Source organism: Argopecten irradians, chromosome 13 (assembly GCF_041381155.1).
Source record: "Argopecten irradians isolate NY chromosome 13, Ai_NY, whole genome shotgun sequence".
In the NCBI taxonomy this organism is placed as follows: Eukaryota; Metazoa; Mollusca; class Bivalvia; order Pectinida; family Pectinidae; genus Argopecten; species Argopecten irradians.
In genome coordinates this window covers 27,447,681-27,463,972 of record NC_091146.1, presented here as the reverse complement: position 1 = coordinate 27,463,972, position 16,292 = coordinate 27,447,681, and the positions used below count along the sequence as shown (strand labels likewise).

The following is a 16,292-nucleotide window of genomic DNA, read 5'->3' as shown; positions in this document are numbered from 1 at the left end:
GATTTTAGAGTTGTGCTCCGGAAACGATTCTTACACAAAAATCTGCCATTTTACAGCAATGTTTCCATGGTTACAGAAAAAAGCGTACAAAAAGTGAAAACCTTAAAATAGCAAAAGGAACTACTAGATCATAAGACCAATGTGTCTATGAAGTTTTGTGGAAATATATCTCTTCTGGTTTTTTAGAGTATGCTCCGGAAAACCGAACCTGGTACAAAAATATGATATTTTCAGCAATGTTTCCATGGTTACGGAAAAAAGTGCAAAACATGAAAAACCCTAAAAATAGGCAAAAGGAACTACTAGATCCATAAGACCAATGTGTCTATGAAGTTTTGTGGAAATATCTCTTCTGGTTTTAGAGTTATGCTCCGGAAACGAACCTGGTGCAAAAATATGATATTTTCAGCAATGTTTCCATGGTTACGGAAAAAGTGCAAAAAATGAAAACCTAAAAATAGCAAAAGGCACTACTAGACCATAAGACCAATGTGTGTATGAAGTTTCGTGGAAATATCTCTACTGGTTTTAGAGTTATGCTCTGGAAACCATTCGTACGGACGGACAGACAGACAGACGGACGGACGGACGGAACCCATTTGTATATCCCCCGCCAACTTCGTTGGGCGGGGGATAAAAAGTAAACTTCTTGAAATTGAATTATTGAGGAATGCATTATTGTATAGTTGCTGATATTCGTGATATACCTTGCAATTTTTTTTCTTTCAAAAAGTTTGGTTCTTAATGTAGAATTTTATCCAATAAATCCCCTGCATTTAGGTAAGTTCTACTCAGTAAATCGTGATTTAAAACCTACAAAAATCAATAAAATCAAAGTACTGAAAGTACTGCTGCGGTAAAACTTCTGGATGATAGGAGTTGATTCGAGTGTTAAAGATTGATAAGTCAATGGTTATATTATCAGTATAACTGCAAATTGGAAAACGATCCAAAGAAAACAGGACTTAAACTAAGGCTGAAAAACTAATACAAATGATTGTTTTTTTTATTTGGTCATAATAATTTATCACATTGATTTATTTTCTCACATTTTGTACAGGTCCAGTTATTCTAAATACACATAATGCATTTCAGTGCAGAACCTCAATCATAGAGGAAGGTATTTATGTTGTCAAGTTTATATAAAAAAAGTTTCAGCATTATGGTGACTTGTAATGTCAAATTAAATTGATTTTCTTTTGTTAAAAACTAAACAGGCATTTCTTCTTAGATATCAAGAAAAAAAAAACTTACTGGTTATATTATATAAAATCTGCAAATAATGTTTACGCAATACCGTACACGTATTTGACCTTTAATGACTTAATATGAATGACATCAAGGATTTCCTGTTTAACAAAAATGTATCTAGCAAGTTTAAGAACACCATACTATCTATAACTACAAAAATTAATGGTTGTCAGACCGTGTAACATATATAACTAACGTATATTGTCATAAAGGATGACTTTCATGCTTCATAACTTCACTAATACTACTTTGGCAACATATCAGGGAGAAAGAGGGGAAAGAGAGGGAAAGAGAGAAAAAAAATCTCTGTCAGCTATCAGCTGTTTACCGGTATATGCTTTATCAAGTTTCAAGTACATGAATGTATATATATTAACTATAAAACTAAATAACCTGAGTTAATTAACTAAACGACATGTAAATGGCACGAAGGATGTTTTTTTGTCAAAACATGTTAATATTTTTTCTCTATGTCTATCAAGTTTGTAGTACATTACAACATATATTCTAACAAACGGTAACGGCACCAGTTACCTAAATGACAGATATTGTCATCAGTGTCCTTTTCTAACTACAATTTGTAAATATCTTCTTATTAAACATTATGGAAAGTTGTTCAGCAAAATTTGGAGCAAGGATAGGTCCAAAATTCGGATCGCAAATTCACTCAGAAATTTTACTTTGACATGATTAATTTACTTTGAAATTTGACTATTGGTTCCAAAACTGTTTTCATAAGGCTTGAACATGATAATTTACTTTGAAATATATGAATATTGGTAGAAAAACAGTTCTTATAAAGCTTGGTTCAAGAAAAACATAATTGTAGTATATGATTTAATGAAGGATAGTGACACGCTTACTTTTTACTGTTTTGATGAATTGATACAAATCTATCAGATTAGTACTAATTTTGTGGAATATCACGGTTTTATTATTATGCTATCAGAGAATACCTGAATTCGGCTGACTCTGAAATATGTCAAATTTGTTTCCTACTTACATTAAATATTTCATATTGATCTGTACAATGTAATGAAAAAATAACATACTCCTACCGGGAGGAGAAGATGGGAAGACTTAATTAGTTCAGTCGAATCATTTGAAATGGGTTGATATTTCTAAAATTTCCTTTACAGTAACGAAAATTATAAGCTTCAGTGGTTTCAATATATATTATAGCAGATTCACTCAGCAATTTTACTTTGACATGATAATCTACTCTGAAAAAAAAACCATTGTGTTACAAATTATATAAGTACATTTGCCTAGTACAGAATAGTACGTACATGTACATGTATTTGTTTCATTTATATTTTAAACACCTCCGAATTTTTTCATTTTATTTGCATAAACAACCAAACGATAAGATTTCGTTATAAAATGACACTTAAAAACCTTGTGAGTGTGTATATCCAGAGTTAGATGTAGATTTTAGTATTGAGGAAATAGCTGAAGCAATTAAGGCTCTGCCTAAGGGCAAAGCTGCTGGCATCGATATGGTTCTTAACGAATACTACCATATGAGTTTTGTTAAAATGATTTAATACCATGTTACAAATTGCTTATTTTCCAGAGTCATGGGCCCAAGGTGTCATTAATTCCTCTGCATAAAAAGGGGGATATTAGTAATGTTAACAATTATAGAGGTATAAAGGTATAATTAGTCATTTAGCTAAATTATTTACGTCCTTGTTAAATAAGCGCTTGTTAAAGTGGAGTGCTCGTGAAGATATTGTCACCGATGCACAATTTGGTTTTTAAGCCTGGGTTTGGTACTAGTGATGCTATCTTTGCGTTGCAAAGTTTAATTATAATTCTATAGAGCAAAACAAACGACTATATTGTGCTTTTATTGATTACAGTAAGGCTTTTGATAGTATTAATCATCGATATTTATGGCATAAACTTTGGAACTTTGGAAAAGTGGTATTAGAGGGCGATTACTTAATGTAATTTCATCAATTTATGATAATGTACGTTCATTGCGTAAAACTAAATGGTAAACTATCCGCCATGTTCGATTTGCATGTCGGTTTATTACAAGGGGAATCTTTGTCTCCCATGCTATATTCTTTATTGTAAATGATATGGAAAGTGAAAATTTATAAACTTTCGGATTGTCAAAGTTACCCCTTACAGTATGCAGATGAAAAGGTACAGTCTTATTTTCCGAAGACGCTACTCAATGACCTCTAGCATATGCTCAACTGTCTACAGACTTATATTACGGTTAAATGGAATTTAAAAGTAAACACAGATAAAACAACAAAAATTGTTATATTTAGGAAAAGGAGAAGAATATTACACCAAGGTGAAAACTGGACTTTCAATGATAAATCTAAGAAGAAATTCAAAATGTGTTGAAGATAAGTTTTGGGTTTGGTTTTTAATTTTAATGGAAGATTTGCTGTAGAAACACAAGATACATTAGCGTCTCAAGGCAGGAAAGCATACTTTCAATTAAAAAGTTTCAATGAAAAATCGCCTTAACACAGAAAAAAATTATCCTTAAATGTGATTTATGTTAAATGCATATTAAATTATGGTTGTGAAGTGTGGGGGCCAAGATGTTTCGCCCCAAGTTGAAAAAAATTCACAACACTTTGTCCTTAAAGACATACTTAATGTTTAGAAAAACAGGATCTATGGTGTTTTTCAAACGGGTAGCCAATTCATTGTAGTTCTTGAACGTAAGAAGCTTTATGAAATATTGTTTTTAAGATGGCAAACAATTGCATTATGAAATCGGCCATTATGGATTTCGGATAGCAGAAAACCGAAAAAAAACAAATTTGTCGGGACCATGTCAGGATATCATTTCATGCAAGTTTCAGCCAAATCGCATGGTAAAAAATTGGGTCTATGAGAAGAAGTTCAAAATGTAGTTTGTTCAAGAATTTGGATATGGCTGTGGCGGCCATCTTGGATTTCGGATTCGACCCGAAAAATAACAACACCACACATCGGGATGACATGTCAGGATCATTTCATGCAAGTTTCAGCCAAATCGCACGGTTTTTAGAACTTGAGAAAGCAGCAAGTTCAAAATGTGTTTTACTAGGATGGCGCGCTGTGGCGGCCATCTGTGGATTTCCAAATCAGACCCGAAATATAACAACACTTTGTCGGGACCATGTCAGGAGTTACTTCATGCAAGTTTCAGCCAAAAATAGCTAAGTCAGAACTGAGAAGAAGTTCATAAAATGTTTGTAAAAGTGAACGCTCGCGCGCACGGCCATCGGCGGAAGTCGACAGGACGGAAACATGACGACTTATGGTCATCCTGACCACCTTCGGGTCAGATGACATAAAAATAACCACACTGTTGTATGGACCTTGTTCAGGATCATTTCATGCAAAGTTTTGTTTTCAGTCAATTCACACGGTAAACTTGAGATGAAGTTTCAATATGGTGTTTTATAGAGGGCGGCTTTGGCGGCCATCTTGGATTTCGGATCAAACCGAATAAAATAACAACACTTTGTGGGGACCTTGTCAGGGATCATTTCATGCAAGTTTCAGTCAAATGCGCACTGGTAGAACTTGAGTTAGAAGTTCACAAAATGTGTTTTCAAGGATGGCGGCTGGTGGAGGGCCATCTTGGATATTCGGATCATTTGACCCGGGAAAAATAACATAACAATTTGTTTTGACCATGTCAGGATCATTTCATGCAAGTTTCAGTCACAATCGCACGGGTGGAACTTGGAGAAGAGTTAAATCTGTGTTTTCCAAGATGACGGCTGTGGCGTCAATCTTGGGATTTCGGATCGACCCGGAAAAAGAACAACACTTTGTCGGGACCATGTCAGGATATTTCATGCCAGTTTCAGCCAAAACCGCACCGGGTAGAACTGAGAAGAAGTTCAAAATGTGGTTTCAGATGGCGGCCACTGTGGCGGGGACGGCCATTCTTGGAACTTTTGGCTCGTCCCGGATAAATTATAACATCACTTGTTCAGGACCATGTCAGAATCTATTTCATGCAAAGTTTCAGTCCCTTAATCGCCCAGGTTTTAGAACTTGAGAAAAAAGAAGTTCAAACACATGGTTTCTCAAGATGTGCGGCTGTGGCGGCCATCTTGGATTATGGACATCGACCCAGAAAAATAACAAGAACTTTGTCGGCGGGGACCATTGTCAGGATCATTTCATGCAAGTGTCCAGCCCAAATGGCAACAGGGTAGGACGTGAGGAAGAAGAAAGTTAAAAATGTAATTTTCAAGTATGGGAGGACCTGGCTTGTGGCGGGCCCCATCATGGGTTTTCGGGAATGACCGAAAAAAATAACAACACTTTGTACCGGTCCATGTCAGGATCTCATTTCAATGCAAAGTTTCCGGTCAAAGCACACTGGTAGAACTTTGAGGAAGAAGTTCAAAATGTGTTTTCCAAGATGGTGGGCTTTTGCGGCCATCTTAGATTTACGGATCGACCCGAAAAATAAACCAAGCTCTTTGTCGGCGTCGGGTTTATATCAGGACTCATTTCATGCCAAGTGTCAGGCCAAATCGCAACGGTAGGAAAACTTGAGAAGAAATTTCAAAAATGTTGTTTTCAAGATGGCGGCTGTGGCGTGCCGGGCCATTCTTGAATTTCGGGATCGGACCTGAAAAATAACAATACTTTGTCGGGGACAATGTACAGGATCATTTGTGCAAGTTTGAAGTTTTCAGTCTAAAGCAGCTACAGTAGAACTTGTAGGAAGAAGTTCAATATGTTGTTTCTATGACTGGCAGCTGTGGCGGGCCCTTCTTGGGACCTTCGGACGACCCGGAAAACTAACAACCACCTCTGTCGGGGGACCAATGTCAGAATTTCATTTCAGACAAGTTTCAGCCCACATCGCACCGGTTTAGGTTAGTAGAACTTGAGGAAGAAGTTCAAAATGTATGTTTTCAAGATGGCGGCTTGTTGCGGCCTTCTTGGATTTCGTGATCGACCCAAGAAAATATAAACAAACACGTTGTCTGGGACCATAGTTCAGGAATCATTTCATTCAGCCAGTTTCAGCCAAACCGCCACCGGTTAGAACTTGGAGAAGAAGTTACAAAATGGTGTTTTCAAGATGGCGGCTGGGGCGGGACATCTTGAATTTCGGAACGATCGACCACTGAAAAACTAATCAAATTACTTTTGTCGGGGACCATGTCCAGGGATACATTTCGTGCAAAGTTTTAGCCAAAATTCTTGCACAAGGTTTCTAGAACTTGAGAAGTTGTTCAAATATGTGTTTTACAAGATGGCAGTCTATGTGGCGGCCATCTAGGATTTCGGACTCGTACCGAAAAAAAGTCACGCAACACTTTTGTTCGGTGACAATGTCAGGAATCATTTTCATGCCAAGTTTCAGCCAAATCGCAGTGGCTCGTAGAACTGAAGAAGGAAGTTTCAAAAAATGTATTTCTACAAGATGGCGGCTGTGGCGGCCAATCTCTGGAATGTCGGATCGACCCCAAAAACATAACATACACTTTGCACGGGACCATGTTAGGATCATTTCATGCATGTTTCAGCTCCATATCGCCACCGGTTTTTTAGAACTTGAGATAAGAAGTTCAAAATGTGGTTTTCAAGTATGGCGACTGTGGCGGGGCCATCTTGGATTATGGATCGATTGTCCGAAATATAACTAAACCACTTTGTAGGAGGACCATGTCAGGATCATTATCACTGACAGTTTCAGCAAATCGCAACCGGAGGTTAGAACTTGAGAAAGAAGTATCTAAAATGTGTTTTCAGATGGCGGCGTTGTGTGGCGGCCATCTTGGATTTCAATTCGACCGAAATATAAAACACTTTGTCGGGACCATGTCAGATCAATTTCATGCAAGTTTCAGCAAATAGCACCTAGTAGAAACTTGAGAAGAAGTTCAAAATGTGAAAAGTTAACGCACGGCGCACGGCGACACGGCGGACGACGACGCGAAACATGACGAACTATTTGGTCATACTGACCCCCTTCGGGTCAGATGACCTAAAAAATAGAAAAAACACTTTGTCTGGACCCATGTCAGGATCATTTCATGCAAGTTTCAGTCAAATTCACAACGGTAGAACTTGAGTTAGAAGTTCAATATGTGTTTTTCAAGGATGGCGGGGCTTTGGGGCCATCTTGGGATTTTCGGATCAAACCCGAGAAAAATAACAAACACTTTGTTGGGACCATGTCAGGATCGATTTCATGACATGTTTCAGCTCAAATCGCACTGGTAGAAAATTACTTGAGAAGAAGTTCAAAATGTGTTTTCAAGATGGCGGCTTTGGCGGCCATTTGGATTTTCGGATCGACCCGAAAAATAACAACACTTTGTCGGGACCATGTCAGGATCATTTCATGCAAGTTTCAGCCTAAATTGCACCTGAAATGTAGAACTTGAGAAGAAGTTCAAAATGTATTTTCAAGATGGCGGATTGTACTACAAACATGTGGCGGCCATCTTGGATTTCGGATCGACCCGAAAAATAACAACACTTTGTCGGGGACCATGTCAGGATCATTTCATGCAAGTTTCAGCCTTATCGCACTGGTAGAACTTGAGAAGAAGTTCAAAATGTGTTTCAAAATGTAGTCAAGATGGCGGCTGTGGCGGCCATCTTGGATTTCGGATTTATCCCAAACCCGAAAAATAACAACACTTTGTCGGGACCATGTCAGGATCATTTCATGCAAGTTTCAGCCTTTATCGCACACCGTTAGAAACTTGACTTAAGAAGTTCAAAATGTGTTTTCAAGATGGCGGCTTGGCGGCCATCTTGGATTTCGGATCGACCCGAAAAATAACAACACTTTGTCGGGGACCAATGTCAGGATCATTTCATGCCAGTTTCAGCCAATTTGCACCTGTAGAACTTGAGAAGAAGTTCAAAATGTATTTTCAAATGGCGGCTGTGGCGGCCACTATCTTGGATTTTCATTCGGATCGACCCGAAATAACTGTAATAATTAACAACACTTTTGTCGGACCATGTCAGTTTCATTTCATGCAAAGTTTCAGTGGTAAATCGCACTGGTAGAACTTGAGAAGAAGTTCAAAATGTGTTTTCAAGATGGCGGCTTTGGCGGCCATCTTGATTTCGGATCGACCCGAAAATATAAATAATCACTATTTACTTTGTCATAAATTTAAAAATGTCAGGATCATTTCATGCAAGTTTCAAGTTTCAGCCTAATCGCACCGGTAGAAACTTGAGAAGAAGTTTTGCAAAATGTATGTTTTCAAAAGATGGGCTAACATGTTGGCGGCCATCTTGGATTTAATCGACCCGAAAAATAACAACACTTTGTCGGGACCATATCAGGATCATAACATGCCTCGTTTCATTCTTTTATATCCCGCCTCAGCACTCCTGTATTCTATTGAACTTTAGAAGAAGTTCAAAATGTGTTTTCAAGATGGCGGCTGTGGCGGCCAATCTTGGATTTCGGATCGACCCGAAAAATAACAACACTTTCGTCGGGACCATGTCTGGTATCATTTCATGCAAGTTTCAGCCATATCGCTCTGTGTTAGAACTTGAGGAAGAAAGTTCAAAATGTGTTTTCAAGATGGCGGCTGTGGCGGCAATCTTGGATTTCGGATAGACCCTGAAAATTAACAACACTGTGTCGGGGACCATGTCAGGATCATTTCATGCAAGTTTCAGTTTCAGTTTTAAGTCGCACTGGTAAAACTTGAGAAGAAGTTCAAAATGTGTTTTCAATGATGGCGGGCTGTCGGCCGGCCATTCGACCATTGGAATTTTGCACGTTTGTTACCCGAAAACATAACAACACTTTGTCGGGACCATGTCAGGATTGTTTCATGCAAGTTTCAGCATCGCAAATCGCACCGGTTAGAAGAACTTGATTTCCAGCTTATACAGGTTTTTAATTATTGTACAAAAAATTAATACAGAAAATGTCATACAATAAGTCTGGATATACACAGGAATCCAGATTAGACAAGGGCCAGTTTTGACAGTTCATACTGTATAAATAACTTTTATATTCTGACTGAACCTCTCCTAACTTTTGCTCAATGAAATTGCCACAACAGTTTGACATTGGTCAGAACAAAAAAGTTAATTTTTAACTCATTCAACACTGAAATTTCATTATGGACTTGTCCAGGCTTTGATTTAGAAGAGTCTAAACGTGTCGTGAGGGGTGAATTCAATAAGTGATACTTACCAGGAAAGTGTACATTGTACAAACAAACCCAATCGTAACAAAGGAGGCCCACTCTGGAAACCCAGTCACTACCAGTCACTGAAACAAACACATTTAGATGTATAACATATACGTATACCATGTCATACATTATAGCATAATTTACATAATGATAAAATTATTCTGTATTCTTTATCAAATAACTTCTTGTGGTACATTTTCTGCCATATATAATCTGTACAATAAGGCTATATGCATACTGTATTCACTGTTATGCCTGCAATTATTACTCCTCCCTCTATAAGTACCCCTCCCCTTTTCTGGAAAAAAGTTGAAGTTGTGTAAACGCCCCCAATACCCATGGATTTAATAATGTTTTACAACATGTGATGCCTCTAACATCAGCATTGTATCCCATATTACATGAACTTGCGAGTCTTTTTCATGTGAATCGCGACATAATAATGTTTCTCACAAAATAAAAGGCATTAATGTACCATGAGTACAGAAAGATTTGAAATATGGCTGACATTTTTTGTTCACAACTTTACATTTTGTTTCATTTCATAAGCGCCCCTTTATTACAATTTTTAAGCGCCCTGGGTGCTAATTACTGCAAATACAATATCATAACCTTTCTTATTTTGCTATAATTTTATATCTTTCATTTAACATATCATATACATTTAACCAAATCACATCAAAATTATTTAAAAACCAAACCTCCATGTATATGACTGTATTAAACTTAGCTGATATCTTATTTGATATGCTAATCTCATCAATGTTAAATTTTAAAACCATGCATAAACAATACAGGTAAAATAACTTGCATATTACATGCATGTACTATCTATTCATGATAGAAATTAGAAATACAGTACAACCTGCCTATAAAGACCACTCATGGACAAGGAAAATTGATCCTGTCTTTGTAGCCAGGTTGTCTTTATCCACAGGTCAAATTATGTAAAACCCTGAGAAAGTGGTCCTAATAAACAAGTAGTCTATATACAGGTGGTTGGTAATGCTGAGGTAGGTGACATTGGCAAAACCAAGGATTTATAAGTAAGAAGGATTCGTGACTGTCTCTTTACATTACTAAACACCACGCGAGACGCCTATGAACAGGGAATAAAAACCGTTTTTCTCAACAAATACTTGTCTAATCGAATCAAATGAAACACCAATGTAAAGTTTATTAAATTTTACAACGTTTATCACTTTATTTAAGGACGGAAGATTTAGAAGATATGTCTTAAATTTTCGTTAAAAACGACATGACAGCTCATAAAATGACAGCCGCTTCAGAAAGTAAGACGGTAACCCTCGCAACCGCAAGCTACATCAAAGGCTGCACCGACGGATATCAAAGGAAAATCAGTCATCTCCCAACGTCATGGTCAGTGCACAAATACAAAAGCGCCTGCCTTGGTCTTCCCCAAAACCCAGTGTGACTTATCCTTCTCATATATGTCCTTGGCAAAACAATGATACCCAAATTCCAAATACCTCCATTAAAAGGACTTTTAGTTAGATAACATCATAAAGTCTGACAAATGAGTAGGGCCTACATCTTTAACTTCTGAGTATCTAGATGTTCCTTACTTGCTTGTAGAGCTGTTGAAGGGGCGAATGATGTGATCCCCGAGTATATCATCTGTAAATAAATTAATAAATAAATCAATAAATAAATAAATAAAAATAAATGCATAAACAGAAACATCAATATTTAAATCAATAAATTTTAAAAATCAACTTAACACAACATAGATAATATATGTTGATGACTGTTCCAGTACAAACTACAAATTAATTTAGCATGGCCTATCAGAATAGAAAACTTCCAGCTTACTACATGTATCATACTAATTTGATGTGGCCTTATATTAAAACTTACAGTAGATATCATATTATGTCGATAATTTGGTGTAGCCTTGTATCATAACTCACAGTAGACATCATATTAAGTCAATAATAATTTGGAATGGCCTTGTATAATATAACCTTTCAGTATAACATGTGGCCTTGTATGTATTATATACGTCAATAATTTGGAATAGTCGGGCCAATGGCCTTGCATTATAACTTACAGTAGATATCATATTAAGTAAATAATGATAATTTGTGCAATGTGGCCTTGTATGCATTATGGAATCGCCACAGAATATTCGGCCTCGATGCAATAATAGCATTGGAAAACGTTAAAGAAACGTCGTGCATGTAGCTGTCATTGGCCTTGTGTATTGTATTAAAACGTTGTGACTTTACATTGTTAGATATCATATTCGCGTGGTGATTAGTAATGTCAATAATTTGGTACAATATATGTGGCCTATGTCTCTGCGGTGTTTTTTTTTTTGTATATTTGATTCAAGAGAGAGATGACATGAATGTCCATTATCGTCAATAACACATATTATTTATTTCCAGAAAAATATAGGCTATGTATGTTACTTTCTCTTTTCTGTTCGTTTCCTGTTTTTTTTGTGCTCACTGGAGCAAAGATGATTGAGTTGAAGAAAGTAATTAATTAAGAGAAATGTGTACCCTAGAAGACTTGTCTGTAGGCCGAGGGGTTCAATACTGTTTTCATCGTCAGTAATTTAATAATTAAATTGAAAATTTCAAAATTAAGATGAAATTGTACAATTCCTATTATTGAATGAAGTGGTTTCCTCTTTGAATTGTGAAATCTAGAAGAAATAGTACCGATACTGGATGTGGAAGGGTGCTATATCATTGATTGGTCTTATGGATGCAACTTTGAATCTCCATATGTTCTGTATATCTTTTTTTTTCCATGTGTAGCTGTTCTCTTCTGTAAATTACCTCGCACGTCATCAAACTTCCCAATAAGGTACCATTCTTTTGTTTCAGAATCCATTGGTCTATGTACAAGTACAATTTATAATCTCTAGTGCTATATGTAAAAAAAAATCTTATATTTTTAAGTTATGAGAAAAGCTATCTATCTCACAGCCTGACAAAAACAAATGGCAGGGGATTATTTATGCAAAGCAATTATAATCATGGTCATCTAGTCATCAATTATTTCTACATAAGTTAAAAGAACAATGAAAAAGTATTGCATCATTAATTTTATTTAATGATTACAGTTGCAAAGGACATTTATACTTGGTCCATGATTGGAAAAGAGTTTATTTTCAAGAGCACTCCAAGATATTCTTCTGTCTTATATGTTGCTAATTGTCAATACATACACTTGTATTACAGGCCCAGGGATGAAACTTTCTGTCTTCATGTCCCACTATGCATGCCTGGTGCCTGAAAAAAAAGAACCAGCATTTTTTATATTGTTGAATATGACTTGAAATGATCAATTTCAAATATATATTAAATGTTAATTTGTAGGTGCATTCTAGCCGTTACTTTTTTTTATTTTAGAGAAAACACATTTTATAAGTCAATAATTTGATGTGGCCTTGCATTATAACTTACAGTAAATATCATATTAAGTCAATAATTTGATGTGGCCTTGTATTATAACTTACAGTAGATATCATATTAAGTCAATAATTTGGTGTGGCCTTGTATTATAACTTACAGTAGATATCATATTAAGTCAATAATTTGGTGTGGCCTTATATTATAACTTACAGTAGATATCATATTAAGTCAATAATTTGGTGTGGCCTTATATCATAACTTACAGTAGATATCATATTAAGTCAATAATTTGATGTGGCCTTGTATTATAACTTACAGTAGATATCATATTAAGTCAATAATTTGTTGTGGCCTTGTATTATAACTTACAGTAGATATCATATTAAGTCAATAATTTGATGTGGCCTTATATCATAACTTACAGTAGATATCATATTAAGTCAATAATTTGGTGTGGCCTTGCATTATAACTTACAGTAGATATCATATTAAGTCAATAATTTGGTGTGGCCTTGTATTATAACTTACAGTAGATATCATATTAAGTCAATAATTTGATGTGGCCTTGTATCATAACTCACAATAGATATCATATTAAGTCAATAATTTGATGTGGCCTTGCATTACAACTTACAGGTGATATCATATTAAGTCAATAACTTGATGTGGCCTTGCATTATAACTTACAGGTGATATCATATTAAGTCAATAATTTGATGTGGCCTTGCATTATAACTTACAGTAGATATAATGTTGATAACTGTTCCAGTGAGTTTGGCTGCTCTTGAATCAAAGCGAAGCTCAAGGTACTGCAACAAAGCCAAGAGGCCCAAAGGGCCTTAACGATCATATTGAATCAACACGAAAAAACAACAACACTTGGTCAGGAGCAGGTCAGGATCACTTCAGGCAAGTTTCAGCTAAATCGTTCCAGTGGAACTGCTAATTGTTTGACCATGACATATTGTTCTATTGTTGTTTGACCATGACATTGTTCTATTGTTGTTTGACCATGACATTGTTCTACTGTTGTGAATAGGAAATAACCTGGTCCAAAACACCAAACAGTGTTGACAAATTCCAGCTTTTGATATAGTAGTGTGCTCTGGCCAGACTACACCAGACATCTATCTGTCATAATGCCTAAGTCTGGTGTCAGGGCTAGAGTACATGCATCTTGGGCTAATTATTTATGTACATAATGACTGTTATATATCTTCATACTTGTGTTGTGATATGCACATAAGTAAAATAATATAAAGACATAATTTTTAACTTCATTATATGAGTTTGCCACTGAGTTATCAACTTTGTTCAATCAATTAATTAAAATGCTCTTTACCTCATACATACTGGTCAGTTTGAGTGGGTAAAACAGCGGAACGTAGACGACCGATGCCAACATCACTGCAAACATTTGTCCAAACGTATACAAATAATACTGCATTCCCTTAGTGTACACTTCAGCTGGAGCTCCCAATATCAAAATAGCAGACTGGAATGACACAAGGATGGACAGGGATGTTGGAATGAGACTCATTTTCCTGTTCCCCATCAGGAATTCCCCAGTAGTTCTCTGTCTCCCACCTGCCAGGGCATGATAAATACCAATTCCTAAAGAAATTAGCAATATCCCCACAAACACGATCCAATCGTAAACGTCAAAACTCCGTGCCATTGTGATAGCTATAGGTGCACCACAGCAATGCGATGATCGGTTGTCGAGTATTCAGCACCTTGGCTAGAGATTAGTGTTATCAGCTGCGGGTGCTCATACTGCCTCTGTGTAGTTGTGAGTGTTTACCTAGCAAAATAAACATTTATCAGTGTCAACAACCGAAATAAATCCAAGTAGAGAAGACACTTTGACCACAGCTAGGAGCTTGACGTTCTGTCCATAATATATATCATAAATATTTATACAGTATATAGAGTTTTTATCAAAATAAATTTATGCTATAATTTATTATTGAGAGAACATCAAGCTCCTGTGCTTTGACCACATGTTGCTCGCCTGACAACACAAACAACCGGCACCACGTGTTTCCCATCAAAAAGAAAAATATGCAATGCATCAAAACAGATTATATTTCAAAGTAAACAAGTTTTACTTATCTGTACTAACGTGGAGTCGTCATGTTTAAGTCTAGGCTATAGTTACCTGAACATGCCCATCGTCTCCGATCTCACACGCGTGCGAATCAAGGTCGCCATCGGAAGTGTGTTATTTAAACTGGTAGTCTTGCACATGCCCGGGAAGTAATACTTTTCTTCAAATATATCAAAAAAAATAACCGTGTATTTAATCACCTAAAGAAAATAGAATCATATATTTTCTTTATGTTTCTAAAAACGGGGACATAAATCTCGTTGATAAACAGCAGATCATAAAACTAGTCGACTACAAACCCGTTTTGTTTACATTTCCAAGTACACTTCCGGTTCCGGTCTTACGTAAGCAAGTGGCTACTTTCGATTTCACTTTTGGACCTAACCTCTAGACTATCCAGTTGGTTGCCTTTTTTTCCAATTCCAAGTTATAGTTTGTTTTTTAAATTATCCAGGCAGTTGAATTTTAAATGCATTCAGTGTGCATTATTTTTTTTATGATAGAGTAATTTCCATCTTCGATACTCCAAGGGTTACTATCATTGATAATGCATACATTTACATTTTCTCAGACAATCTTAAAGTAGGAAGTCTTGTCTGAAGTCTGAAGCCTTGTGTGAAATATTATTGGCAGACATGCAACAATACTATAACAATATTAGATAATAGAATGTTTAACTTAAAAAAAAACTGTTTTAAATGTTTTCAAACGGTTAAATGTTTTATTATATTTGACGAATACATTGGTTGCGTTGTTCTGGTAGATATGTAAGTTAACGAATTTTAAACGTATCCCGTTTTCGTCTGAGAATAGAAAATTTCATTCCAACCTGTTTTGAATATTCTAAGAGTTCCACATTTGCAAATTTTCAGATCAGTGGCAAAAACTTATTACTTTACACTCACGTCGATACTATTTCCCTGATTGGTCGGCCAATCAGAATCAGAAACGTTTTGCAAAACTGATCGTCGCCGATCGCGAGTTTTGTGGGAGATAAAACGAAGTGACCCAAACTAGTTACCTTTGCAAGTTTTGCTAAATAATAATAAGCGGTATCATTGTGTCTGAATCAATCACAGGCCTGCATATATTTCCTTTGAATATTACAGCTGTACAGAGACGCCCAACTTCAAAGCCACACATGTACAGTCAACCACAGTGTACCGTTATACGGCTGTTTTGATGTACATCAAAGGAATAAATTACCTGCCTCCAGTTTAACTATAAGATAGTCCGGGAGTGGATATAACATCAGTGATAGTAGCCCCTGGGGTATCGAGGATGCACACCCCATTAATTACTTAGTAAATTATCGCTGCACCACACGGGAAAATACTCAAACAATGTTAGAGGTAAATTTAAAGA

The 16,292-nt window shown here is 36.2% G+C and overlaps 1 pseudogene; it reads right to left on the bottom strand.

Moving 5' to 3' along the window:
- Window positions 1-15,079, bottom strand: part of LOC138305769 (sodium-dependent multivitamin transporter-like) — a 29,419-nt pseudogene extending 14,340 nt beyond the window's left edge.
- Window positions 15,080-16,292: the final 1,213 nt, after the last annotated feature.